Raw genomic sequence first — 9,156 nt, 5'->3', positions numbered from 1 at the left:
ATTGGTTTATTCACATTTTCTGCTTCTTCAGATTTCAGTCTTGGTAGGTTCTTTGTGTCTAGGATTTTGTCCATTTCTTCTAATTATCCACCTTGTTGGCATGTAATTGTTCATAGTAGTCTCTTATGAATCTTTTTATTTCTGTGATATCAATTGTAATGTCTTCTGTCTTACTTGCAATTTTATGTATTTGATTTTTCTCTTTTTTTCAATTTGGCTAAAGGTGTGTCAATTTTATCTTTTCTATCAGTTAACTCTTACTTTCACTGATATTTTTCTATTGTGTTTCTAGTTTGTATTTTATTTTTTTTCTGTTTTATTTGCTTCTTTCTGCTAACTTTGGTCTTAGTCTGTTCTTTTTCTGGGTCCTTGAGAAGTAAAGTCTTTTTATATTTATTTTTTTCTTAAGGGAGAGGTTTATCACTATAAAGTTTCCTCTTAGAACTGCTTTTGCTACCTCCCATACATTTTGGTAGGTTGCATTTCAATTTTCCTTTGCTTCAATTTTTTTTTTGTTTCTCTTTTTCATTTCTTCTTTGACCCATTTGTTGTTCAGGAGTCTGTTGCTTAGTTTCCACATATTTGTAATTTTTCCAAATTTTCTCCTGTTTTTGATTTCTAATTTCATATCTGTGTGGTCAGAAAAGATACTTGGTATGATTGATATGATTTCAATGTTCTTAAATTTGATAACACTTATTTTTTGACCTAATGTATGGCCTATTCTGGAAAATATTTCATGTGCACTTGAAAATAATGTGTATTCTGTTGCCGTTGGATAGAATGTTCTTATGTATATGTCAGCTCCATTTGGCCTAAAATGTAGCTTATGTCCAATGTTTCCCTATTGATTTTTCTGTCTCGATGATGCATCTGTTGTTGAAAGTGGCTTATTGATGTCCTATATACAATTACTGTATTGCTATCTATTTCTCTCTTCAGATCTGCCAGTGTTTGCTTTATATATTTATGTGCCGTGATGTTGGTGGTGTTTATGTGTGTGTGTGTGTGCGTGTGTATATATATATATATTTACAATGCTATACCTCTTGATGAATTGATTTATCATTATATAGTGACTATTATTTGTCTCTTGTGACAACTTTTGACTTCAGGTCTATTTTTTCTAATGTAAGTATAGCTACCCCTGCTCTCTTTTGGTTACCATTTGCAAGGAATATACATTTTAATCTCTTCATTTCAGGATATGGTGTCCTTAAAACTAAAGTGAGCATTTTTTTTTTTTTTTTTTGAGATGGAATCTCGCTCTGTCACCCAGGCTGGAGTGCAGTGGCCGGATCTCAGCTCACTGCAAGCTCCGCCTCCTGGGTTTACGCCATTCTCCTGCCTCAGCCTCCCAAGTAGCTGGGACTGCAGGTGCCTGCCACCTCGTCCGGCTAGATTTTTGTATTTTTTTCAGTAGAGACGAGGTTTCACCGTGTTAGCCATGATGGTCTTGATCTGACCTCATGATCTGCCCGTCTCAGCCTCCCAAAGTGCTGGGATTACAGGCTTGAGCCACCGTGCCTGGCCAAGTGAGCCTGTTTTTAAGGCAGCACATAGTTTGATATTTTAAAAAATGTTAACCTATTCAGTTACTCTATTTCTTTAGATTGGTCAATTTAACCTTAAAGTAATTATTGCTAGAGAGGACTTACTGTTGCCATTTAAAAAAATTGTTTTCTGATAGTTTTATAGTTCTTTTTTTCTTTTCCTGTTCTCTTGCTGTCTATCTTTGTGATTTTACTTTTTCTCGTAGTGGTAGCTTTTATTCCTTTCTTTTAATCCTTCATGTATCTATTACAGGTTTTTGTTTCTTTGTAAGTACCGCAAGGCTTACATAAAACATCTTATAGTTACAGTAACCTATTTGAAGCTGATAGCAATTTAATTTTGATTACATACAAAAATTCTACATGTTTATTCCCTCCTTTGCATGTTATATTATTGCTGTCACAACTTACATCTTTTAATATTATGCACTCATTAACAAATTATTCCACCTATAGTTATTTTAATATTTATGACTTTAAACTTTTGCAATAGAGCTAACAGTGATTTTCTCTTCTTTCTTTTTTTTTTTTTGGAGATGGAGTCTTGCTCTGTTGCCCAGGCTGGAGTGCAGTGGCATGATCTCGGTTCACTGCAAGCTCCACCTCCTGGGTTCATGCCATTCTCCTGCCTCAGCCTCCCAAGTAGCTGGGACTACAGGCACCCACCACCATGCCAGGCTAATTTCTTTTTGTATTTTTAGTAGAGATGGGGTTTCACCGTGTTATCCAGGATAGTCTCGATCTCCTGACCTCATGATCCACCCACCTTAGACTCTCAGAGTGCTGGGATTACAGGCGTGAGTCACTGTGCCCAGCTCACTAACAGTGATTTTCACACCACCATTTCAGTATCAGAGTATTCTGAATTTAATCACATATTTACCTATGCTGGTAATTTTCATACCTTCATATGCTTTCATGTTGTTAGCATTTTTTTGTTTCAACTTGAAGGATTCCCTTTAGCATTTTCTATAAGGCAGATCTGGTGGTAATGAACTTTGCCAGCTTTTGTTTGTCTGGGAAACTTTATCTTTCCATTTCTGAAGGATAGGTTTGCTGGGTTTATTATTCTTAGTTAGCAGGGGTTTTGTTTTGTTTTGTTTTCACTTTGAAGGTATCTTCCCACTTTCTCCTGGCCTCCAAGGTTGCTCTTGAGAAATCTGCTGACAGTCTTATGTGGGTTCCCTTGTATGTGACAAGTCACTTTTTTCTTGCTTCTTTCCAAATTCTCTCTTTTTCTTTGACTTTTGACAATTTGATTGTAATGTGTCTCTGTGAAGACCTCTTTATGCTCAACCTATTGAGAATTCTTTAGGCCTCTTGGATGTAGATGTTCATTTCCGTCTTCGGGCTTGGGAATTTTCTGTCATTATTTCTTCAAATAAGATTTCTGGCTCTTTTCCTTTCTCTGCTCCTCTGGAATTCCATGATGTGTAGGTTGGCTTGCTTGATGGTATCTTACATGTCCCATAAGCTTTATTCATTCTTTTCTATTCTTTTTTCTTTTTGTTTCCCTGACTAGATAATTTCAAATAATTTGCTTTGAGTTTCCTATTATTTCTTCTGTTGGATTGAGTCTGTTGTTGAAGCTTTCTATTGAATTTTTTATTTCAGACATATTCTTCAGCTCCAGAATTTCTGTTTTTTTTAAAAAAATGGTTTCTGTCTCTTTGTTTAACTTCCCATTTTGTTAATGTATTGTTTCCATGACATTGTTTCATTGTAGTTCACTGAGCTTTTTTAAGACTTTTTTTTTTTTTTTTAATTCTTTGTCAGGCAGTTCAGAGTCTTTATTTCTTTGGAGCTAGCCACTGGAGTTTTACTTTGTTTCTTTGATGGGGCTGTATTTTCTTAATTCTTTGTGTTCCTTGAAGCCTTGTCTTGCTGTCCTAACATTTGAAGAAGCAATCACCTTTTCCTGTCTTTACTGGCTGACTTCTGGATAGAAAGATCTTCCACAGTGAACTTGGCCTGAGATTCCAGTGATCTCCCAGACTTCTATTGATGCAGCACTCCATTTCTCTTGTTCCGTCTTAAGGGATATGTCTTTGGATTGTATGCCATCTCTTGATCCTGTAAGGCCAGACTTGGTGCTGAGAGCCTCTTGTTTTCCCTAGGGCAGTGCCCTGAGGCATTCCTTAGGTCAGTGCCCTGAGGTTGTATTCTTTCTCCAAAACTAGCAGAGTCAAGCTGGTGACTAAGATCTACCCCTGCTGTTGATATTTGTGTGCTGTCTATGGGACTTTGCATGGGTTGCAATGAAGATGCACAGGGTGCCACCCATGGGTGTTTGAAGGACATATATCACATAGTGGGAGATATCTTCAGGTGAGGTTTCCTGTAGGATTCATGGGCAGGCCTCTCGGTAGAAGCAGTTAGCAAGTTTGCAGGATGTGTGACTGGATGTTAAAATCTGTGCAGCAGTTGATGTGTGCTTCTGTCTCTTCTCTGGGCTCCTAGATGTCCCTAGATGATTCAGCTGTACTGATCTCCTCACTGTTCTTGTGGGCAGCATAGAAGTGGGCCTCTTGGTCAACTACATCCCATAAGGCCAAGGAAGGTGAGCACTCACTGCACTCTTACTTTTTCCATAGGGAATATTGTGGGCAAAGAGGTCCTGTCTCAATACCAAGTTGTGTTGCCTTTGGAGTAGGATAACAATGGTAAAGTAAAAATGTTCTTCATGGGTGGTTGCCAACATCAGAGTTTCTGAAGAGAGGTGGTCTGGAACCACCTATTCCAGCATCTTGCTGATGTCACTCCCATCGGGACTCTTTTAGATTCTAGGAAATTGTTGAAGAACCCAAAAAGCTTTTACTAATGTATCAATATTCATCATTTGAGAAATTTAAACTAAAAATTGTAAAATATTAATAAAAACCATAATAACAAACTGCCTATTAACATTGAAAACCATAATTTAATAAAATGTATTTTAAAATGTCAGTCATTATTAGAAGAGTGGCATTATTTTGTATTTTTGCAAATCTCTTTAATGCCTGATTAATAAAAGATAGTAGGCTTCAATCTGTTGAGATATCATACATCATGTATCCTGTGGAATCTTCCACTGTACAATGATGTCAAAATGAGAGTTGAAAAGGCAAATGTAATAAAAATGATATTATTATAAAAATAGTTTTGAACTTGTCTGGGCTTCTAGGCTGTACTTAGAGAATTGCTGCCTCAAACAAAATTATGTTTGACCATTTCTGGGTTTGACTTTTCTTTCACATGTTAAATAATATGCTTATACCTCTAGTTATTTATCTTCTAGTTAAATTTGTGTCTAATCACTCCCTTCTCTGACTATTTTTCATTCATTTCTTCTTTCCTAATTTTTGTTTTTGGTACTTGTATTTGCTATCTTTATAACTTTAAATAATACCTTAACATTGTCTCCTGGTGAATATCAGAACATTTTCTTTCCTTCTAATTATATAAAATTGAAAACTTTATTAGACTTTAGTTTGCTTACATATTCGTCTCCATTTCTCTTTCCCCTCTTCTCTTTCAACAGTACCCTCTGCCAACAGTACCCTCAATTTATGTGGTCAAATTTTTCAACAGTTACATTCTTTCCCTTTACTAAAATTATGACTTCCGTTGGGCTTTGCCTATAAATTCAACTTAAAATGGAAAATAAGAAGAAGCACTTAAATTGTGATGATTATGTAAATATTTCTACATGCAAAAATTCAGAAAAATAAATAACATTTTACATCTTTAAATCTGTATTGTTTGGAGGAAGATGTTCCAAGCATGAAAGTCAAATAAATTCTCTTGTCTCAGATGCCTGTTGCTCTAAACAATGATATTTTAATACGTTTCTTACTTGGATCCAAATTTTCTTGTGTAATTTTTGTTCTTAGAGTTTGTAATTGCCTTTTGTGTACTGGTATGTGTGTATGCATGTATGTGTGTGTTTATAGGAGGAATGTGGGCCTTAAAAATAACCATGTGCCTAAGATAATTCAAGTTCTTAATTATACTATTTGTTGGATGCACGGATATGTGTTCTAGTCCTGCTGCAGAAGCATTATTATGGATTCTCTTGGATTTTATGTCTTCCCCTTTGTGGTTTCCATTTTAGTTTAGCTGTGGTGCATCAAGTAACTTTTTTTTTTTTGAAATGGAGTTTCACTCTTGTTGCCCAGGTTGGAGTACAATGGTGCGATCTCAGCTCACTGCAACCTCTGCCTCCCAGGTTCTAGCAATTCTCTTGCCTCAGCCTTCCGAGTAGCTGGGATTACAGGCATGCACCACCATGCCCAGTTAATTTTATATTTTTAGTAGAGATGGGATTCCACTATTTTGATCAGGGTGGTCTTGAACTCCTGACTTCAGGTGATCTGCCCGCCTCAGCCTCCCAAAGTGCTGGGATCATAGCCGTGAGCCACTGTGACTGGCCCAAGTAACTTTTTATACAAAGGAATATGAATTTGCTCATTACCTGTATGTACAATAATGTCTTTATAATTTTTTCATATTTTGACGGAAACTTTGGCTAGATGCAGAATTCTAAGTTGAAAATAATTTCCTACCCTGTCCCTCACTCGCTGCTGACAACTTGTCTCGCTGCATGCACGCCCCACCGCTGCCCTGCAGAAATGCTTCGGTTACCCACAGTCTTTCGCCAGGTGAGACCGGTGTCCAGGGTACTGGCTCCTCATCTCACTGGGGCTTATGCCAAAGATGTAAAATTTCATGCAGATGCCCGAGCCTTAGTGCTTCAAGGTGTAGACCTTTTAGACGATGCTGTGGCCTTTACAATGGGGCCAAAGGGAAGAACAATGATTATTGAGCAGAGCTGGGGAAGTCCCAAAGTAACAAAAGATGGTGTGACTGTTGCAAAGTCAATTGACTTAAAGGATAAATATAAAAACAATGGGGCTAAACTTGTTCAAGATGTTGCCAGTAACACAAATGAAGAGGCTGGGGATGGCACTACCACTGCTACTGTACTGGCACGCTCTATAGCCAAGGAAGGCTTTGAGAAGATTAGCAAAGGTGCTAATCTAGTGGAAATCAGGAGATGTGTGATGTTAGCTGTTGATGCTGTAATTGCTGAACTTAAAAAGCAGTCTAAACCTGTGACCACCCCTGAAGAAATTGCACAGGTTGCTACGATTTCTGCAAATGGAGACAAAGAAATTGGCAATATTATCTCTGATGCAATGAAAAAGGTTGGAAGAAAGGGTGTCGTCACAGTAAAGGATGGAAAAACACTGAATGATGAATTAGAAATTATCGAAGGCATGAAGTTTGATCGAGGCTATATTTCTCCATACTTTATTAATACATCAAAAGGTCAGAAATGTGAATTCCAGGATGACTATGTTCTACTGAGTGAAAAGAAAATTTCTAGTGTCCAGTCCATTGTACCTGCTCTTGAGCATTGTACAATGCTCACCGTAAGCTTTTGGTCATAATTGCTGAAGACGTTGATGGAGAAGCTCTAAGTACACTCGTCTTGAATAGGCTAAAGGTTGGTCTTCAGGTTGTGGCAGTCAAGGCTCCAGGGTTTGGTGACAATAGAAAGAACCAGCTTAAAGATATGGCTATTGCTACTGGTGGTGCAGTGTTTGGAGAAGAAGGGTTGACCCTAAATCTTGAAGACGTTCAGCCTCATGACTTAGGAAAAGTTGGAGAGGTCATTGTGACCAAAGACAATGCCATGCTCTTAAAAGGAAAAGGTGACAAGGCTCAAATTGAAAAACATATTCAAGAAATCATTGAGCAGTTAGATATCATAACTAGTGAATATGAAAAGGAAAAACTGAATGAACAGCTGGCAAAACTTTCAGATGGAGTAGCTCTGCTGAAAGTTGGTGGGACAAGTGATGTTGAAGTGAATGAAAAGAAAGACAGAGTTACAGATGCCCTTAATGCTACAAGAGCTGCTGTTGAAGAAGGCATTGTTTTGGGAGGGGGTTGTGCCCTGCTGCGATGCATTCCAGCCTTGGACTCATTGACTCCAGCTAATGAAGATCAAACAATTGGTATAGAAATTATTAAAATAACACTCAAAATTCCAGCAATGACCATTGCTAAGAATGCAGGTGTTGAAGGATCTTTGATAGTTGAGAAAATTATGCAGTGTTCCTCAGAAGTTGGTTATGATGCTATGGTCGGAGATTTTGTGAATATGGTGGAAAAAAGGAATTATTGACCCAACAAAGGTTGTGAGAACTGCTTTATTGGATGCTGCTGGTGTGGCTTGTCTGTTAACTACAGCAGAAGTTGTCGTCACAGAAATTCCTAAAGAAGAGAAGGACCCTGGAATGGGTGCAATGGGTGGAATGGGAGGTGGTATGGGAGGTGGCATGTTCTAACTCCTAGACTAGTAGTGCTTTACCTTTATTAATGAACTGTGACAGGAAGCTCAAGGCAGTGTTCCTCACCAATAACTTCAGAGAAGTCAGTTGGAGAAAATGAAGAAAAAGCCTGGCTGAAAATCACTATAACCATCAGTTACTGGTTTCAGTTGACAAAATATATAATGGTTTACTGCTGTCATTGTCCATGCCTACAGATAATTTATTTTATATTTTTGAATAAAAAGCATTTGTACATTCCTGATAATGGGTACAAGAGCCATGTACCAATGTACTGCTTTCAACTTAAATCACTGAGGCATTTTTACTACTATTCTGTTAAAATCAGGATTTTAGTACTTGCCACCACCAGATGAGAAGTTAAGCAGCCTTTCTGTGGAGAGTGAGAATAATTGTGTACAAAGTAGAGAAATATCCAATTATGTGGCAACCTTTGTGTAATAAAAATTTGTTTAAAGTTAAAAAAAAGAAAACAATTTCCTGTAATATTCATAAAGACATTGCTTCAGTAGTATACAATATTCATTGTGGCTAATGAGAAATGTGATATGAATCTGATTTTTGCTTCCCTGTAGTCAACTTCTTTGTGGATACTTTTTGGCTCTTTTCTTTTCTTGCTGTTCTGAATTTTGTAAGTATGAGTCAAGATGTGGGTATTATTATTATTATTGTTATTATTATTATTATTATTTTTAGATGAAGTCTTGCTCTGTCACCCAGGCTGGAGTGCAGTGGTGCAGATCTTGCCTCACTGCAACCTCCAACTCCTGGATTCAAGCAATTCTCCTGCCTCAGCCTCCTGAGTAGCAGAGATTACAGGCAGGCACTGCCACGCCCAGCTAATTTTTGTATTTTTAGTAGAGACAGGGTTTTACCATATTGATCAGGCTGGTCTTCACCTCCTGACCTCGTGATCTGATCTGCCTGACTCAGCCTCCCAAAGTGCTGGGATGGGCGTGAGCCACCACCTATGTGGGTATTATTTTATTTATTCTGCTCTTCGAACGGCAAGACCTTTCAATTTGAATACCTGTTTTCAGTTTTCACAGTTTATTCTATTAACTCTTTTATTATTCCCTTTGCTTTGTTTTACTTTTTTTTTTTTTTTTTCTGGAACTCTTATTAAGTAGATATTGGACATCCTTGATTTTTTCTTTGTGTCTTTTTGTTTTTCTCTCATTTTAAAAATAATTATGCCTTTTATATTTACTGGGAGATGGACTTAAATGTTTTATTCCAACTTTCCTTTGCAAGTTTTATTTTGG

At 37.3% G+C, this 9,156-nt stretch overlaps 1 pseudogene; it reads left to right on the top strand.

Moving 5' to 3' along the window:
* The first annotated feature begins 6,163 nt into the window (after positions 1–6,163).
* LOC111552358 lies at positions 6,164–7,888 on the top strand (annotated as a pseudogene).
* The last annotated feature ends 1,268 nt before the right edge of the window (positions 7,889–9,156 follow it).

Source organism: Piliocolobus tephrosceles, chromosome 10, assembly GCF_002776525.5.
Source record: "Piliocolobus tephrosceles isolate RC106 chromosome 10, ASM277652v3, whole genome shotgun sequence".
NCBI classification, from domain to species: Eukaryota; Metazoa; Chordata; class Mammalia; order Primates; family Cercopithecidae; genus Piliocolobus; species Piliocolobus tephrosceles.
Note: the sequence above shows the minus strand (reverse complement) of the source record. Positions and strands in the feature narration are given on the sequence as shown.